This window comes from Notechis scutatus, unplaced genomic scaffold, assembly GCF_049901735.1.
Source record: "Notechis scutatus isolate UNSWTSFEM ecotype Mainland unplaced genomic scaffold, rNotScu1.2 NSCUCTG81, whole genome shotgun sequence".
Lineage (NCBI taxonomy): Eukaryota > Metazoa > Chordata > Lepidosauria > Squamata > Elapidae > Notechis > Notechis scutatus.
The window spans coordinates 45,815-66,420 of record NW_028263126.1 but is presented as its reverse complement, the minus strand read 5'-3'; the positions used below and the strand labels follow the sequence as shown (position 1 = coordinate 66,420).

General features: G+C 38.8%; 1 pseudogene across 1 annotated transcript in view; it reads left to right on the top strand.

Annotated features, from left to right (window-relative positions):
- The window catches only part of LOC113429227 (vomeronasal type-2 receptor 26-like), a 41,663-nt pseudogene extending 29,980 nt beyond the window's left edge, over positions 1-11,683 (top strand). The window contains exons 3-4 of the transcript XR_015746223.1: positions 1,131-1,257; positions 10,631-11,683. The product of XR_015746223.1 is annotated as a vomeronasal type-2 receptor 26-like (transcript). The remainder of the gene's footprint in view (positions 1-1,130; positions 1,258-10,630) is intronic.
- Positions 11,684-20,606: the final 8,923 nt, after the last annotated feature.

The following is a 20,606-nucleotide window of genomic DNA, read 5'->3' as shown; positions in this document are numbered from 1 at the left end:
CTCACCCTTTTTGATGGACACATTTTCACCTCCATCTCACCTCACTATAATTTTAGAAATTAGTCAGTTTTACTTTTAATTAACCAGCATGGCAGCCGTATAAATTGATCAAATAAATATACAGGTGAGGAACATCATGTTTAAGGTTGACAGCCTTTACTTGTAAAGAATTTTTCCTTTGTATCTTAACGAGGAGATCATTTTGAACTGTTTTCAAAAAGAAGTTTTGCAATCCAGAAGAAACCACTCTACATCTTACCAATTAGATGTTTCTTTTTTAATCACAGTTTTAATTTACTCCATTTTTTGGAGTATAAGACACACTTTTTCAGCCTCCATGTGCTACATTTTCTGCCCATTCTGATTCCTGCCACTTGGAATGGGGTAAAAATGGGGCACACGGAGACAGCAATAGGCTATGTCAATCCCTGCAGCCTGAAACAATTGATTGTAGGGAGGCTGATCCAACTAACAATCAGCTCCTTATGCTAATCAGGCTGTGCTGAAGCTGTTTGCTGCAAGGAGGCAAATTGCTGGGAGGCAGAGGCAGATTTTTTCTTCTTCTTTTCCTCCCCAAAAGGTAGGTGGGTCTTATACTTTGGAGCATCTTATACTCCAAAAAATGTGGTATTTTAAATAAATTAAAAATAAATACAATTTTAAATAAATGGATTGATGTATAAAATATACATCAATCAATCATTTAATTAGTCAGTTAATCTTGATAAAGTTCACAAATGGAATAGAAATGTAATACATCTTTTACAATAAAATTTAGTCTAAAATTTAAAATAAGTGGATATCTTATTTTAAAATCACGCATATATGAAGAATGGAGGAATGCATGTGAATTACACTATGAGGAGGAACTAAGTGTGACTTGATGTTTAATTTTTTTCTCATTTCATCCCTCCAGACTTTATTAAGTAGAAAGGCCCAAAGAAAAAGGAGGAACTAAATGAGGCATCCGCCTGCAAGTGTATTCCTGCAATCATTTGGAAGTTGTCTGGGATTTCATATTTTTCTATCTTAAGCCCAGAGATTACTTGGCTAATGTTTCTGTCTACCTCCATGTTACATAGATGGTGAGATTAACCTCTTTCCTTTGGCATTTTTCTTTTTCTTTCCAGTCTCTGCCTCAGTCCAAATGTGTGGAAAAATGTCAGCCAGGATTTGTCAAGAAAGTTCGAGAAGGAGAACCAGTTTGCTGCTATGATTGTGTTCCTTGTCCAGAGGGGACCATCTCAACTCAGGAAGGTTGGTGACACCATAGGGAAACCTTCTGAATTCATCCAAAGCACTCTGATCAATATACATCTTAAAGAGTCATATACGTTTGATGGTTTTGTTTTTAATTTCAATGGTGTCCAATTTCTTCCCTAATGGGAGGCAAAAGAAAAAGATCTCAAAGGATGAGTTAGGAAGAAGGATGTAATTGAGTAGGAAATCTTTTTTTTAATATTTTGCCAGTTTGGATGAGTTGTTCCATATTTATCTTTCTTAGAAATATATGAATTCCTTGTAACTTGAGTATGATTTTAGATCAATGCACTTTGCTCATCCAAATCAACCTTACACTACAGGCCAAAAGATACATCAATCATACATTTAAACAATTACTCTTTATTAAGATCATAAACTCTTATAAGCTGAAATATCTAAATATCTGAAACAATGAAGGGGGAGAAGTTGGGTTCAAAGAACAAATAAAAACCAAACAGAGGACTCATCATAAAACCATCAAGTGCATATTTACTTCCCACCTTTTCTTATCTTTTCAATTTGCATTGTTAAATATTGAGATAAAAACTGTTATAATACCAACCAAAAATGAATATGATTGTGGTTCTGAAAGGAAAAAAAAATACTAACATACAGTGCTGGGATTAAAAGGAACAAAAAGAAGGGGGGAAAGGAGAACTAATAAAAGACCAATCTACGAATAAATACCAATGTCAATTTCATTATCTCTTTAAAATTGTTGCCAAATCTAGAAAGGATGGAAATATATTGCTTCATCTTCCCATTTTTATTGGATAAAAAGACTTGGCAGATAACAGACTCAGTTCCTCTTCTTGAATTCCTTCACCAATTAATCTTCTTTAAGGCTCTTTCTTTTCAAATGTATTGATCACATTTATATGGTTGTCTATTTCGCACAAAGTGACTTTGGACGGTACACAATTAAATCACAAATTAAAAATTAAAACAACGAGAACTAAATGCTAAGTTTAGTTAACTTTACTTTATTGTCATTGCACCTCGTACAATGAAATCAAACACCATCTTCACTGCACATCATGACCATGAAAATAAACACAAATGCACATCCTTCACACTCCACACACTGAATTGAAAACCCACCCACCAACATGGTACTATACAGTATAATTCAACAGAGCTATTGCCCTGGGATACTTCCCTGTTTTCCAGTCTATGTGTCCTTGTTTTTATTGTCCTGTACCATCTGCCAGATGGTAATAATTCAAAAAACGGGTGCCCAGGATGAGATGAAGCTTTTAGAATATTTTGAATTTTTTTAAGGCAGTGGGAGCTATGAAGCTCTTCCAAAGAGGGGAGAGGGCAACCAATGATCCTCTGAGCAATGATGTTAACCCTCTGGAGTGCTGTCCTATCTGCCATTGTGCAATTGGCAAACCACACACAGGTGCGGTAACTTAAAATGATTTCTATGGTCAATGGTAGAAGGTTACCAGCAATTTTTCATTCAGCTGTTGTTTTCTGAGGAGTCTCAGGTAGTATAATCTCTGCTGGGCCCTTTTGACCAATGCTGCAATGTGAGTGCCCCAGGTCAGCTCCTCTTTTATGGTAACACCCATAAGAAATCAAGAGAGAAGTACATCAAGACACTACCTACCATGCATCCAGCACACAGGGTTGTATTGTCAGGGGATCCCCAGGACTGTTGGAAAATATCACATTTTAAGGGATTTCTAGAAGCCTTCAAAGTTTGGAGATACTCTCAATTTCAGGATAATTAATGATTTTTTTCCCCTGGAGGGGGCTGTATCCATCTGCCCTGAAGTAGGCAGTGTTGTAACCCTTCTCAAGAGGAACTCCGTGGATCTAACCACATTAGACAAATTTTATCTTGTGTCCAATCTTTTTAGAGCAGTTTATTGAGAGCATCAAAATCAACAACTGATTTTAAACATTCTCGGGATAAACGTATGTCCATCACCTGACAAAAATTTAATAAATAAACAAGTAAGTAAAAAAAAAGAAATAAAGAAAGAACCTGGTTGTTTAAGTCAGAGAAGGGAGGTAGTGGAACAAGATTGCCACATGACTATGCGGCAGCAGCAAAAAAAAAAAGCTAACACAATCCTTGGTTGTGTATAAACAGAGGCATAGAATCAAAATCACATGAAGTATTAGTACCACTTTATAAAAGCTATGATGACCACACTTAGAATGCTTTGGCATGCAAAAAGGTCTGTTCCCTAAAACATTGCCACTTTATGAGTCCTCAGAAGCCTACCTTTCCTGGTGCAGCTCCTACTCCACTCCACCCTGAAATTCAATAGTCCCCATCCTCTTCAACTTCTGGAGACTTGCTACTTCTCCCAGGAGTTCCCATGGGACAGTTTCTTGTTGCAGTCTGGAACGAGCATTCCACAGGTAGCTCTCCCTCGCCCCCTCGCTTTGTGGCAACTGAAAAGCAGCAATAGTTGCAATCAACAAACTTTTGCTTTAAAGTTGACAAAGGAGTTTGTGGCACCAGATATTTCTTTCTTTTTTTTTTTTTTGGAAAAATACTTTATTAGTTTTACCTTAAAAAGAACAACATAACTACAAATTATGTACAACAAAAAGACAAATAGGCCTTGGCATAGGCCAAGAGGGAGAGAGAGGAAAGCCTAAGAGAGGGGAAAGGGAAAAGTAAGGGAGGGGAAGGATAGAGTAGGGAAAACAGTTAAAATAAAACCATATTTTGTGACTGTCTGTAAGATCCTTTCTTCTTCAAAAGTATCATCGGCGGTGCTTTTCTTTATCTCTGCTTCGGAGGCCCTCGGCCATAATTTTCCTAGAGGTGATCTATCTTTGGTTTAGCCAATTATACAATGGATTCCAATTGTTGTAATAGGATGAGGATTCTTTATTTTTTAGTGCTTGGGTTAGTTTGTCCATTTCGGCGCATTGTAAAATTTTCTGAATAACCATATGTTCAGTGGGAATGGAAGATAATTTCCAGCACTGGGCAAATGCCAGTCTGGCTGCGGTTAAGATATGAATTACAATATACTTCGATTTTTTGGGTATTTGTTTATCAAAAATTCCTAGAAGGTAGGACTCTGGTTTGTACTCTATTTGTTCCTTGGTTATTTCCTCTAGCCAGCGCCTAATTTTTTGCCAGTACTTCTGGGTTTCCTTGCATGACCACCACAAATGGAAGAAGGTACCTTCTATGCTTTGGCATTTCCAACAATTGGGGCTCGTGTTGGGGTGCATCTTTGCCAATCTCGAAGGGGGCAGGTGCCATCTATAAAACATTTTATATGTGTTTTCTTTATAAGCTGCCGATTTCGTGATCTTAATGTTCCTGTTCCAGATCCTTTCCCATTCTGCTAGAGTAATGCTCCGTCCTACGTTTCTGCTCCACGCAATCATATTTCCTTTGACAATTTCTTGTTCAAATTCAGTTTCTAATAAATGTTTGTAAAATTTAGATATATTTTTTTTGCTCGGTCCTAATAGAATTTTGTCTAAAGTCTGTAATTTATTGTAGATTCCAAATTCCTTAATATCTTGTTTATATCTACTATGAATTTGAAGGTACACCCACTGATAAATTTTAAATCCTCACTCTTGTAATTCTTGTCGGGTTTTCAGTTTTCCTTGTGGGTCTAATAAATTTTCATACTTAATCATTTTAGTTATATCCAAATTATTAGGGTGTACTATCGCTTCCATTGGAGATAGCCAAATCGGTATTTTTAGATAAAGTTTTTTACATACTTTTTTCCAATTGGTTAATAGAGAGTCCCTGATAAGATGCCTATGGAAATATGATTGCCTGGGTTTCCCAGTTTCCCACAGAAAGGCATGCCATCCTTTCTGCATATCGTGGCCTTCTAATATTAGTGTTCTTTTGTTAGTTAAATTCACCCATTCCTTTATCCATAGTAGGGTGGCTGCCTTGTAATATACTTCCCAGTTTGGCAGGCCTAACCCTCCTCTGCTTTTCAAATCTTGTAGGGCTTTTACATTAATCCTAGCTTTTTTCCCCTGCCAAATAAATTTCAATGTTATCTTGTTTAATTCCATAAAATTTTTTTAAGGAAAGTTGTAATGTACTCCAGGAATCTAAATCTTTCTTGGATTGTTGGAGAAGTTTGTCATAGTTGTTTTCTTTTAATGATTTGCTTTGTGGAGTAAGCCAAATTCCTAAGTATTTAATTTTTTTTGTCACCTGTATTCCCATTATTGTCTCTAGCTCTTTATTCTGGTCTCCTGTTAAATTTTTAGACATTAATTTCGTTTTACCCCTATTAATTTTAAATCCTGCGACTTCTCCAAATCGTTCTAGTTCTTCTAATAAGTTATGTCCTTTTTCTATAGGCTCCTCCAGAAAAAAACCAAATCATCAGCGAAGGCTTGTACTTTGTACTCTTCTGATTTAATCCTCAGTCCTCTAATTCTCGAATTTTGCCTAATATACGTCAAAAGAGATTCTAGGGCGAATATGAAAAGCAGAGGAGAGAGAGGCAACCCTGTCTAACCCCTTTTTCTATTTTTATTGGGTCAGTTTGTTCCCCATTTATTAGAATATTTGCCTGTTGAGTATGGTAAATTGTAGTGACGACGTTTGAATCTAGTGCCGAGGTTCATATTGTATATTTTTGAATTAAAAATGCCAATTTAAATTGTCGAATGCTTTTTCAGCGTCCAAAACATAAATGCAAATTGTTTTTCCGGATGGGCTTCATAGTATTCTGAAATGTGTATCACAGTTCTTAGATTATTCTTAATTTGTCGAAATGGGAGAAATCCATTTTGATCTTCATGGATATGTGTGTTTAGAACCTGTTTTAGTCTATTAGCTATTATAGAAGAGAATAGTTTGTAATCTGCATTCAGGAGCGAGATTGGTCTATAATTATTAATAAGTCTATGGTCTAGGTCCTCCTTTGGGATCAGCGAAATTAAGGCTCCCCTCCACGAGTCCGGCATCTTGGCTGCTAGGAGTACCTCATTGAATACTTCCAGCATCAGTGGTCCAATTTGTTCTATGATTGTTTTGTAAAGTTCTACAGGTATCCCGTCCGGTCCTGGCGCTTTATTGTTAATTTGCTTCTCTATTGCTGACTTCAGTTCAGACCATGTTATATTTTTGTTTAATAATTCTATCTCTTCCTCTCCAATTGCTTTTTCGTTCGCTTCCTCTAGATATTTCATTATTTTGTCCTCACAAACATCTTCCTTTTTGTATAATTTCCTGAAGTATTTAAAAGTGATCTCTTTTTTCTTCTCTATCTCCTCTTGCAAATTGCCCCTCTCGTCCATTAATTGGTGTATCAATCTTTTTTCTTTCATTTTCTTAAGTTTGTGGGCTAACCATCTCCCTGGCTTGTTTGCGTGCTCAAAATAAATTTGTTTAGTCATTTTCAGACTACTCTCCAATTTTTCTTGTTCCAATAAATTTAGATTGTGTTTAGTTGTTATTAACTGATTCTGTATTCATTGATTTTTGGGGTTCTTTTGTAATTGGGTTTCTAAATCCTTAATTTCTTGTTGTAAGTTACTTTGTTGGGCATACTTTCTTTTATTTCTCATAGCATTGTAAGAGATAGTTGTTCCTCTTATAAATGCCTTCATTGTGTCCCATATATTTTGTTTCGAAGTTAGTTCATTATTATTTTCTTTTAAGAAGAAGTTCAGTTCTTCTTTCAATTTATTAGTGTATTCTTCTTCTTTTATTAAGTGAGTGTTAAGAGTCCATCTTCTTTTTGGTTTTCTTCTACCTCTCCAGGTTATTTGAATTGGGTTATGGTCAGCCCAGTCATTTGGTAAGATTTCGCTATCTTTGATTTCATTAATTAATTCACCATTTATCCAAGCCATATCTATTCTTGTCCAAATTTTGTGTGGGTTAGAGTAATAGGTAAACTGTTCTTTTTTTGGGTTTAGTTTCCTCCAAATATCTACCAGATTCAGTTCGTACATCATCTCCTTACATGGCTTCGAAAATTCTCTTTTTCCTTTTTTATTCTTACTCATGTTACTATGATCCTTCCAGTAGTCAGCAATAGAGTTAAAATCGCCAATCAGAAAAATATTGCCTTTTCCGAAATCTATTATTTTTTGATGAAGATGTTTGAAAAATTTACCTTGATCATCATTTGGGGCATAGATTACTACCAGTAAAAATGTAATGCCATTAATCGAAGTTTGTACCACCAGGGTCCTTCCTTCAGGATCCGCCCAGATTAACTCCGCTTTTAAATCATCTCTCACATATATTGCAATACCTTTCTTTTTGTGCTCATCAGCTGGTGCTGTGAATAATTTTCCCAGTTTCGGACAGTCTAGAAATTTCTCCTCACTTTTCCTAATGTGTGTTTCTTGTATGCAAATTATATCAACATTTTGTTTTATTAGTTTAGTTAGAATCCTCTTCCTTTTAGCTCTTGAATTTAGGCCGTTTATGTTGATGGAAAGGATTTTACTTCCTTCCTCCATTTACTTAAGTCTGCCTCGCTTTTTGTCTCGTAATTATACGGCTCTCTTCTTGTAGGAGGTATGGGGATGTTTCTACTCTTTCTTGTTGTAAGTTGTCTTTTCCTTGAGTTTGGACGGGTCTTTCTTCCTTGTTCCTATGGCGGTTCCGATCTTCCTGCATGTTCCTTTGGGTTTCCTCCTTAGTGTGTTGATCCTCCGTGGTTGTTAGCTGTTCTAGAAAGTCTTGTGCTTGTTCTATTGAATCTATTTTAATTTTTCTTCCCTTCCACCATATTAGCATCCCTTCTGGAATTTGCCATTTGAATGAAATTTCTTTTTATTTAAGTGGTTAGCTAAAAATTTATATTTTTGCCTTAAGGCCCTCACTTTTCTTGGAATCTGCTTGAGAACTATGATCTCTTTGCCCTTATATAATACTCTCTCATCTCTGGCCATTCTAAGTATTAGATCTCTCAAGCATCTTCTTGAAAAGCGGATATGGATCTCCCTTGGGCACTTGTGACGCCTTGCGTAACTGGTATTCATCCTATAGACTTCGTCGAATTCTTTAAGTAAGTCATCTTTCTCTTTTCCAACTAGATCAGCCAACAAACCTGCCATTAATTGCACTAGTTCTTCATTTTTGGATTCCTCCACGTTTTGGAACCTTAGGTATGCCGCTGCTCTGTCCATCTCAAGTTGGACCAAGGAATCTTCCATTTCTCTATTAACATTTTTAAAGCTTTCTTCAGTCCTTTCTAGGTTCCTCTCCGCTCGCTCTGTCCTTCTCTCTATTTCTTTTATTTTTATTTCAGTTCTTTCCATAGCCAATTGCATTGTCCCAACCTTATCTTCGACTTTCTGTATATCTGCTCTCATCTCCTCTTTTAATTTCCCCATTTCTTCCTTCAGTTCGCTAATATCGGCTCTGGTCTCATTGTGATTCCTAATCATAATCTCCTGCATTCTAGACATTGATTCTTGCAGGGATAATAGTGTCGCTTGCAGAATGGCATTAGTGACGGTCGGTTGTTTCTCTCCTGTCAAGGTCTCTTCTATAGTTTTCTGCGTTGTTGGGGAGGCAGTTGCCAGAGTTGTCGTCAAGGTCTGGGTGTTCTTCCTTCCCGTTTTCAGGGCCATGGTTGTTGTGGAAGTCATCTCTGATAAGATTTGTTTTTGCAATTGGGTAATGTTAAGAATACTTTCCCAAATCACCATTCGATGTAATAGCTCTTTAAATGTGATTGCAAGTCTATTTACTAAGCTTACACACCAAGTTATTTTAGATCTCTTTCTTCGACCCAATTTGTCGCTTAGACAAATTCCAATTCAATAAAGTATTATCACATACTATAAATAGAATATTATCAAATATTATGTATTAAGTATTATATATTGTTCTCTATACTAAGATCATATACCAAAATTCATTAATTATATTTAACCCCTAATAAATCAATATCATATCAAATCAAACTTATTTACAGCTAACAAACAACTCTAAAATTTCTCACTCTGTATATACCTTTGTCCTATAATGTAATTAATATTCAAGGTTCCAGTTAATCTAAGTCAACCCAATTTAACAGACCTTCAAATTTTTGTATATTCAAAAGACTCTAATCAGTAAACCCTAATAACAATAATAAGCAGTTTGCCTTTACATCTATATTTATAATTGTTTTAGAGAGAAAGGAAAGACTAAGAGAGAAAGGGAGAGAGAAAGGGTGCGGGAAGAAAAGGTCTTTTAGATTTCAGGGAATCACTAGACACGTATCTGTGGGATTAGTTCCATAGAAAAACAAGTCTGAGTTGGGGCTGGTGTTATAGTCTTATAGTCTTTCTTCCTGGGCGCACCGAAGGAGCAGAGGGAGGAAGTGCTGACTAATTGCTGTCAGCGCTCAGCGTTCAGTCTTTACCAGGATTCCGTCTGTCTCTTCCTTCTTCTTCTTCCCTCTTCTTCCTTTCTGTCAGCAATTGTCAGTCCACAATCACTTTGAGTGTCCGCCTCAAATCGATCCCTTTTAGAAGTTAGTTTTGTAGGCAGTGTAGCTATAAAGAAGAGGGCCTTATATATAAAAGTCAGTGCATCACTATCTCGCCCTCTGCAGCTCGCTCTGCCCTCCTTCGCAGCTATAATTCTCCCCTAGTCTTCTAGTCTTCTCAGACGCTGATCCCAGATGGCAATCCACTCCCGAGCTTCTTAAAGATCCCACCGCCTCCCTCTCTCCTCGACAATCTTCTTCCAAACGCTCCAATCCACACTTTCATTTTAAGTGTTGAGCCATTCTGTCTGCGTTAATTCCCCTTTCACTTTTCAAATCGCTTTTCTAGCCGCTTGTCTCCAGCTTTCCCCCACTGTTACTCACAATGAAAGAGGGAGAGTCAGACCAATCTCACTCACGGCTTTTATAGTCCTTCTGCCCTTTTCAGCTCGGATCTTTCAGGCTGTCACTTTTCGCTTCGTCAGTTCAGTGACAGACGGGACTTTGGAGCCGCCATTAGCTGGCGGCTGGCTCAATCGCGCTGGTCTTAGAGGCTCTTCCTTCGTTGCTGGGGAGTTGCCTTCCCCAAACAGCAACTCGGGGTCCTCTTTTCTGACACGAAGCTCTACGGGTTTCGTGTATCCACTGGGGATCCCTCCAAGCGCGAGAAGAGGTGATCGAAAGCCACAGCTGGGCTTCTCCACCTCTGGACGTCCCTGTCCTGCCACCGGAAGTTTGTGGCACCAGATATTTCTTCATTTAATTTTATTTTCTTGTTCTTGTTTTTTATTGTTTATTGTTTAATTTTATTTAGTTGTTCTTGTTTGTACATATTTGGGGATCTTTTTGCTGGAGTGTAAGAATGTACCATTAATGATGCTTTCCTGTCTCTCAATATCACATCTCATTCAAAGTTTTCTTGAAATTTGAAAGACTATAACAAAAAATATTATTTTTCTCAGATACTGAAAAATGCACAAAGTGCCAGAAGAACAATGTCCAACCAAGAACCATGTCCAATGTATCCCCAAAAGAATAACCTTCCTGTTCTATGAAGAACCTCTGGGCATCATCCTCGTCTGCTTTGCCCTACTCTTGTTCCTAACCACAGGCTTTGTTTTAATCATATTCATTAAACATCTAGAAACTCCCATTGTCAAAGCCAACAACCGAGACCTCTCTTACATCCTCCTGATCTCCCTCTTGCTTTGTTTTCTGTCCTCCTTTCTTTTCATTGGCCAGCCAAGGAAAGCCACTTGTTTTCTCCGGCAAACAATGTTCAGCATTGTCTTCTCAGTAGCTGTGTCTTCTGTGTTGGCCAAAACAATCATGGTGGTGCTGGCTTTCCTGGCCTCAAAACCAGGAAACAAGATGAGAAGATGGTTAGGAAAGACCTTGGCCAACACTACCATCCTTTCTTGTTCTGGTGTCCAAATTTTCATTTGTGTCCTGTGGCTGGGAGTTTCCCCCCCATTCCCTGATTCTGACATGCACTCTCAGCCTGGAAAAATCATCCTTCAATGCAACGAAGGCTCTGTTACCATGTTTTATATTGTCCTCGCCTACATGGGTTTCCTTGCTATCATTTGCTTCATAGTTGCTTTCTTGGCCAGGAACCTGCCTGGGGCCTTCAATGAAGCCAAACTGATCACTTTCAGCATGCTGGTCTTCTGCAGTGTCTGGCTTTCCTTCCTTCCCACCTACCTGAGCACCAAAGGGAAATACATGGTGGCCGTGCAGGTCTTTTCCATCTTGGCCTCTGGTGCTGGACTGCAACTTCCTCCTCAAGTGCTACATTATCATCCTTAGACCTGATCTAAACACTAAGGAACATCTCATGATAAAAATAGGGAAGTGACAATGAAATTGTTTCTTAGGACCATAACATTTAATTATTGATTGCAAATTGTTATTGGTTTATATGCTTTGTTTGCCTCTGTTTGACAACTTATGTTATTTAAAACTGAAAGAAATAAAAATAGTTAGTTAGATGGGCTGCAGACTGCTTTAAGCTTGATGGGTAACTTCAGAGTTAGTTTGGAGGGTCTCAATCTAATCCATAGTTCTTTCAGAATTCAGAATCAAGTCTAGGACCAAAGCAATTATTGAATTCTTTCTACAGTGCTTTTCAGCATGTCCTAGTTGGACTCCCTGAAATAATATTGAGAGTTGGCCTCCATACAACAAAGAGATGCACTCTGTGGTATGTAAGAATTACATACTAAGGATTACACCTGTGAAAATTAGGGACATAAGTAACACCATATTTATCTGATTTCTGACCTATGCAATAATTACTGGAATATTACTGGACTGTTATATAACTATAAACATAAGTTTATTATGTTCTGTAGAAATGTCAATTTTTTGGCTAGAACATGGAAATGTCAAATCTTTGGCAATGGTAATATGTGAAATGATTTTGGGTCATCCTGACCTAAAAGGAATTGGTTAATGAGCTATTATATTAAAAACTTGCTGGTGTTCAAAACAGGAAAAGAAGAAGCCACGAGAATGGCGGTTTCCAAGAGATGAGGTTCTGGGAGGAGTTAGTGGACAAGTACCCAGAGAAATCTAAGGACTTACCAAGAGAGAAAAACAGGAAGGATGATGTGAATGTAGCCTATTGCAGAATCCTATAAATGTAATATTCAATCTATGCCTGGTGTCCTCATATTCTGAATGTTCAGGAAATGAGGTCCTTTCTTCCGATTTTTGCAAATCTCTGAATAAATAAGTTTTTTTTATGGTTTTTTGGTCATTCTGTCAATTTTTGGTGTTGATAACAATTGGCGAAGTCAGGCCAGGAGCAAGACTTCTTCCTCTGAATGTCGACTGATTTTGAAAGCTGCAGGTGCCCCTGCTGCTTTCAGTGGATTTAGCAGTTTGGTGTATCTCTTGCCCTTAGTGAAAGGGCAAATTGCTCTTAGTGACCTGTGGACAGATGACCTGTAAAGGCTGAGTGAACCCAGATACTGGTGCACCAGGATACAGGTGAGCTAGCTCTTATAATGTTTTTTCCACTGTGTTGCAACACTGTTTAAAATTTGTTTTAAGGGTTGTTTGAATACTGGGTAAAAAGGGTTTTTTCTTAAGCCTTATAAGTTTAAGTTAGCCCTGTGTGTGTGTGTGTGTGTGTGTGTGTGTTTGTGATAGTGCTGTATTGCTATTGTTCTGCATTATCATTTCCTCTTTTCCCTTTCCTGTGTTAGAAGGATGAGTGTTACTATTTCTAAATGGAGTCATATTTTACTAAGCCAGGTGCAGAGATCCCATCCATTCCACCCTCCTCCCCTCTGGGTGAATTGCTTAAAAAATGGAGTGAGCCGTGGTTAAGTCTTTATACAAAACATCTGAATAAATTAACAATAATTGAGCTTTGCACTAGGGTGTCGCCAATGCTTATCTTAATTCCGCTGAACTATAGGTGGGATAAATTTGGAGAATCTGGTTGTTATTGCATAAGAGCTTTGAGAAAAGTTCTTGTTAAAAAGAAGTTAAAAATGCAATTGCCGTATGTGGAGCCCTGGCTACACGTTCAGTGGGTGGACCCTTTCTCTTCTACAAGTAAGAGAATTTTATAGGAAGCAGAGGAGGGAAAGTGGGACCCACTGGAATATGCCAGCTGTCCAAGACCCCCTCCATATAAGATACAGAATGTAGCTGCTGTGGCAGTAGCTGTAGATGCAGATGGAGCTGAGAAAAGTGACTTTCTGGCAGTAAAACAATATAGAGAATTAAAAAGGGAGTTGGTGCCGGGCCTGGAGCCTGCCACATTGATGAAACGATAGTGGAGGAGATGCCTACCGCTTTGCTTGCACCCAACGTCTCCTCCAGCATGTCACGTTTCAGTGAGCTGTTGAACAGAGCTTCAATCAGCAGCTGGGCGGCGATTCCAGAACTACAGGGCTTCACTGTTTAACAGAGGCTTTGCAACTATGAGGTTTCATTCACCTATTGGAGCGGGGATTTGGACAGACAGGACTGCCGTGCTAGCTGAGGGGAGGGGGAGACTACTGAACTGCCATGGGGGCGGTGTGGGAGGCTGGACTGAGGGTAGGAGGATTAGGTGTGGATGATTAGGCAGAGGGATCAGGTGCAGGGGATAATTAGCTGAATGGGCAGATGTTAGGCTTGTTGAGAGGGGTTGGGAAACTGCTGTAAGGAGCAGTGAGAGGCACTTGCTCTCGGCGCTAGCTTTATTTGGGATCCCCGTTATTGCCAATTAGGATTGGAATTGCTGCAGTGAACCTTTGAAATTCACCTGCAAGCCTGTGAGTAAAGTGCTTTGTCTGCGAGACTCTCCAGTACCCAGTTGAGGCTGACACCAATCTCTTCTTGCAAGTCTCAAGTGATGATGGTCCCACAACTTCCGAGGGCAAGCTGTTCCAATGGTTGATTGTTCTCACTGTCAGAAATTTTCTCCTACTGTAATTTCCATGTTAAATCTCTTCTTGTCCAGTTTCCATTCTTTGTCTCTTGTTTGGCCTACAGGTGCTTTAGAAAATAGATTGACCCCTTCCTCTCTGTGACAGCCTCTCAAATATTGGAAGACTGCTATCATGTCTCCCCTGGTCCTTCTCTTCACTGGACTTTCTCTACCATTTTTTCTCTGCTTCTTTCCTCTGGTCTCAACCGTTTCCTGCCTAGATCTTCCAACCTTGCCTACATTCACAAATCCCTTTGTGTTTGTCATAGGTGTAGCTCCTAAACCTTTGCCTACAGAGAGTGATATCATATCTATGTAGCACTATCTTTTGGTCATGAGAGTAATCCACTCATTCTCTTGATGAAGATCTACTATAAGCTCCCAAGGCCTTTCCCATTAAATATGGCAACCTATTCATTCTCAGGCCATTGACAAAAAGTGGCAACTCTTTTGAACATGGTAAAATAAGCCTCTGCATCTTGCATTGCTGAGCAGGAAATTCCAGTCTCAGGAAACTGACTGAAAAAAGGCAAAAATCCTTTGAAGGAATTGTCTTCACAAACCTCTCATTGTTCTCTTCTCACATGCTCCATTGATCAGAACCATCGTGACAACATGTAGCTCAAGCTCAGCCTGAATTGCCTTCCAAAATGGCTTCAAATTTATTTATTACTTTATTGGATTGCAGTAAAAATGCCCAGAATCACTTTCTGTGGGATTGGTGGCCATATAAATATGATGAAACAATCATTAAGCACACATCAACAACAGGAGTCTTTGGTGTGATCTGATCGTGTTGTTTTCTTGCCGACATTTCATTACCCAAACTAAGTAACTTCATTGGTGTTATTTGATGTTACTTGCACTGATTATGGAACCTAGTTTGCATACTGAAATATTTTCAAGAAAACAACCAAGATCAAAGGACACCAAATACCCCTCCTTTAAACATTCTCCTTTATTGACAACAACAATAACAGGCCTAGCCTAATCATGAGGTAGTTGGGCCAACCTGGATCTCCAGTTCTTCCACAAGGCAGGGGATGTCAAAGAGAAGGGCTGCTTTGTGGGTCCAACAGGACGATATGATTGTCAGGATTCCGGCAGTTGCCCTAATTAAATCATGAGCCTTGAGCCAAGCTTCAAAAAATTTATTAGGAGCGAACATGTCAGCATGATCTGTATGAAGCCGATTCTAAGACATATAATTCACGGTCACCCTGGACCCTGGTTTCCCTCCACCCCTCTGGGCGTATCATAATTCATATGCTCCAACGAAACACATTCATAGCCAAGAGTCATCAATCACATTCTCCAATTAGAGATTTGCGTGGCAGAAGTTCTGGTTGCTTTGCAAGAATGGAATGCACGTTTGGTTCCAAACTGCTGCACTGCTCTTTCAAATCCCCCCCTTCTGTTCATGGCAACTCTAAAACAAGCATGGAAATGTTTTATGAGTTGTCAATGGTTTCATAGAAGGGATACCAAGAATCTTCTTGTGCTAGCCCTGCCCTGAGCCACATTGGATGCCAAAAAATTAACGACTTCCCCTTCTTTATTTTCTGACTGATTCTTTACATGAACCTAACCAAGGACTGCAGAGTATGAAATAAAGTAGAGAAGTTTGATAGATGGTAGATTTTATTAGGTTTAGTCGCCAAGAGCAGCTCAACAACTTTCATAGGTTTTACATCTGAAAATATTATGCTATCCTAATTTTACCTATTTAGTTATTTATCTCTATATTTATATTTTGCTGGATACTTTCTATTTCTCTTTTTGTACTGATCCCTGACCATAATCATCTTCTTGTTTCTTATATGATTTAGTTCCACATTTACAAACAATCAACAGCTTATTTATTTTTTTGAATGAAAGAAAGCTACATTTTTCAAAGTGGAAATGCCCCAATAGCAGAACCTGAAGTCAAACTTTTGATGTCTATATTGAATAAAAAATAATTTTCAGAGATTTTGTTCTTGTTTGGTATGTTATAAGAGAGAAGTAGTCATGTGAACAAGAGCAGCCACCCAGTGGTAGTATGCTACCGGTATGGCCCAGTTCAATTGACCCAGCAGTAAAAAGGAGCCTCCAACAATAAGCTGAGAGGAGGGGGAAAAAAGCCTCCAACTGAAACAAGAGAAAAGCGCAGGATCGGCTCTCCCACCTGCCCCTGCCCTTTTCTCTTCTTTGTCATCTCAGCTGATTGGCACTGCAGGGCTCAGCTGGTGTGTGGAAAGCTGCACATGTGATCACCGAACCAATAGTGGAACAGATCCCACTCCTGCAGCCACCCATCTTTGAACAAGGCAGCCAAACAGGATCAACTATATCCATGAGGATTGAAATTTCAGTTTCATTCCAAAATTCTCTTTGGAGAGTTGATTGCATCAAGATATTTTCTAAGGCATGTTTGGGAGAAAGTTCTCTCATCTCACTCCTTGCCCCCTTTTTAGAGTTTCACCCCATTTTTGACTCTTCTTAATTGACATCTGCCTGTTGACTCACTCAGAGGTTAGAGAGATGATGTCTCTCCTTGGAGACATTATCCAAATCATAGCAATTTATTTTTTCTCTTGTTGCTAAATCTCAAAAGACATGTTGGATTGCCTTCAGATATCACACAAACACAGCCATAACATGCTTCCACTTTGATATCATATCAATGCCTTGTTGGCTAATGTCTTTGCACTGGGAAATCTTGGGGCCATAAATGGCCCTGGAGAAATAGAGAACCTTGAAAGCTTTTAGGACAGGCAGGGGATGCAGATATGAAGGCTTGTACAGATTCTGTCAGAATTGAAACCATAGTAGCATCCCTGGACGCATGCAAACCCAAACTGGATCTGTTGGAAAGAATTGATACCATTGAAACCATAGTAGCATCCCTGGACGCCATAAAAGAAAGAATATCCAACCTTGAAAAAAAAGAAACAACGCAAAAAAACTTGAACTTCAATAGCTACAAACCACATCTCTACCCAACAACCACAACCCAATCCAAAACCCAATCCACAAATAAACACAACCCAGACAAATATTGATATCCCAATCCTCATCAGAGAAGCTGTTGAGCGTGAACGGAAAACGTCAAACGCCATCTTATTTGGTCTAGAGGTCACCAATAACAATGATGACATCACAACTGTCGAAACATCATCAGGGGATTATCAAGCATCAACCATCTCCGCTGATGAAATACTTGACATTTCACGCATTGGCCGAGCTCAATAACAGTGACGGCTCTGTAGCCCCCACGCCTGTGCAGAGTCATTTGCAAAAATGAAACAAGCAAACGTAAATTCATTTATACTATAAACTCACTCGCCAAAACCAACACCAACCATAAGAACCTCCGTTGCCGCCCTGACCTAACCATACAGCAACGTGCCCGCTCCCGTGTACTCCGCATTGAACTCAAAAACCGTCTAGACAATGGAGAGAAGGACCTGTACATTGACTACCATGCTGACTGTATCAAAAGTAAGCCACGCAACCCAATACTCAGCTTTTACCCTCAACCACAACCCTACCTCAACCGATCCACCATCACCCAAGACTAGGCACGCACGGCCCCAACTACCTCAATTCCAACTACTGCCGGCCTTAAATGCAAACTACTCAATGCAAGAAGCCTCGGGAATAAAATACCTGAATTTCTCATCCTCCTAAATATGGCTAACTTTGACATTATATTTGTCTGTGAAACATGGCTCAATGCATCTCTCCCGACTCCATTACCACAGTAAGAGACTATCATGTTTACCGATCAGATCGTGAAAATCGTCGAGGAGGTGGTGTTGCTATCTTCTATAAAAATCCTTACATCTAAAAAATATCCAAGTTACCCAGGAGCTTGCTCTTCCTGAGACCATCATCTGTGAACTATCCTTAAATATCACAATTCGATTCTTACTATGTTACAGAGCACCTGATTATGATATTGAACATGTAAACAAGCTAAATACATTACTAACATGGGTTGCATCCTGCCCATACCCTTTTATCTTTCTTGGTGATTTCAATCTACCTCATATTGACTGGACCCTAAATGATTGTACAACTGAAATCATACACACAACCTTCTACAATGCTACTACAAATCTGGGACTGGAACAACTAGTAACCAACAACACTAGACTAAACAACTGCCTCGATCTCATCTTCTGCAATAGTTTGAATTTAATTTACGGAATACAAACTAAAGAACCCTTTTCCAGTAGCGACCACAATATGATTGACTTTTGTCTCAACATACGTCCACACAAAAATCACCACAATGATGTAATTCCCAATTGTAACTTCAAAAAAGGCAACTATGATCTTATACACAACGATCTCTCATCCCTTGATTGGCAATCTCTATTCACTGGATGCAATACTGTTGAAGACCATTACAACATATTTTTACTTGAAGTCAAAAGAGTCATCAAACTATATGTACCAACAACAACTCCCAAAACAAAACAAAAAAGCAGATTACCCATATCAATAAGGAAACTTCAATCCAAAAGAGATCACTCTGGCGGAAAAACAAATCTGGTCACGTTGCCAATTTCAAAAACCGATACAAAAATTTATGCCACCAGATAAAGACCGAATGCACCAATTATCACATTAAACAAGAGGAAAACCTTCTAAGCACCAATTCCACCGTGCTTTTTACAATTTTGTAAACAACAAACTAAAAGACTCAAGGTCCATCCCTCCCTTGATAGGACCTGATGGTAAAGACTGGACGACACCATTAAAGCCAACATCTTTAACACATTCTTCGGCTCAGTATTTGTAAACAGCAATGGATCATGCCCAGTATTTCCTAGCCGTACCACAGATAACAACAATGATCTAATACATATCGATTTCACAGAAGACAATGTTGAAAAAGCACTACGCAACCTAAAACCATCTCTATCTATTGGACCGGATGGAATATGTGCCTACTTCTTAAGAAAGCTATCCACTGCCATAGCCAAACCTCTAAGCATAATCTTTGAAAAATCTTTCAGAACCAGCTCCTTGCCTAACCTATGGTCACAAGCCACAGTCATCCCCATCTTCAAAAGGGAGACCCAAGCCTAGTTGAAAATTACAGGCCAATCTCCTTATGCTGCGTCACCTGTAAAGTCATGGAATCAATTATTAACCAATCCATCATCCTTCACTTAGAGACAAATAACCTACTCTCCAATAAACAATTTGGTTTCAGAAAAAAACTATCCTGTAATCTGCAACTCTTACACTGCAAAAACATATGGACGACACAACTCGACCAGGGCAAAGCAATAGACGCAATCTACATAGACTTCTGTAAAGCCTTTGATTCAGTGGTACACGACAAACTACTCTAAAAATAAAATCCTATGGTATCTCTGGACAACTGAATAACTGGATAGAAGCATTCCTGTCAAACAGACAACAAATGGTCAAAATCGGGAGCGTACTATCAAATCCAGTACCTGTCAATAGTGGTGTTCCCCAAGGCAGTGTTCTAGGACCAACTCTCTTCATACTCTACATAAACGACCTCTGTGATCATATTAAGAGCAATTGCGTTCTCTTCGCTGATGATGTAAAGCTGTTCAATACCACAGACAATACTGCTACCCTACAAAAAGATCTTGACTATGTATCAGAGTGGTCAAACAAATGGCAACTTCAAATCTCAACAAATAAATGCTCTGTCTTACATATTGGCAAAAAAAATCAGAAAATAAAATACAAGCTGAATAGTCAAGATCTTGTTGATGACTCAAGCTCTGTAAGGACCTTGGAATACTCACCTCTAATGATCTAAGTGCTAGAGCCCACTGCAACTACATAGCCAAAAAGGCATTAAGAGTTGTTAACCTAATCCTACGTAGCTTTTTCTCTGGTAATATCACACTACTAACCAGAGCATACAAAACATTTGCTAGACCAATACTCGAATACAGTTCATCAGTCTGGAACCCACACTACGTATCTGATATTAGCACAATTGAGAAAGTCCAGAAATATTTCACAAGAAGAGTTCTCCACTCCTCTACTCGTTGTAGAATACCTTATGCCACCAGACTTGAAATTCTAGAACTTGAAAACCTTGAATTACGCCGTCTTTGGTCTGACTTAAGCATGGTATATAAAATCATACATTGCAATGTCCTACCTGTCAATGAATACTTCAGCTTCAACCATAACAACACAAGAGCACACAATAGATACAAACTCAAAGTAAACCGCACCAAACTTGATTGCAGGAAATACGACTTCAGCAATAGAGTGGTCAATGTCTGGAATACTCTACCCGACTCTGTAGTTTCTTCCCCAAACCCCAAAAACTTTAACCTTAGACTGTCTACTATTGACCTCACCCCTTTCCTAAGAGGTCTGTAGGGCGTGCATAAAGCGCACCAACGTGCCTACCGTCCCTGTCCTATTGTTTCTCTTATTCTTTTATTTTTCTTATATGTACCCATTTCATGTATTCACAACTATGTATACATTTATACTTATTATCTTGTAAACAA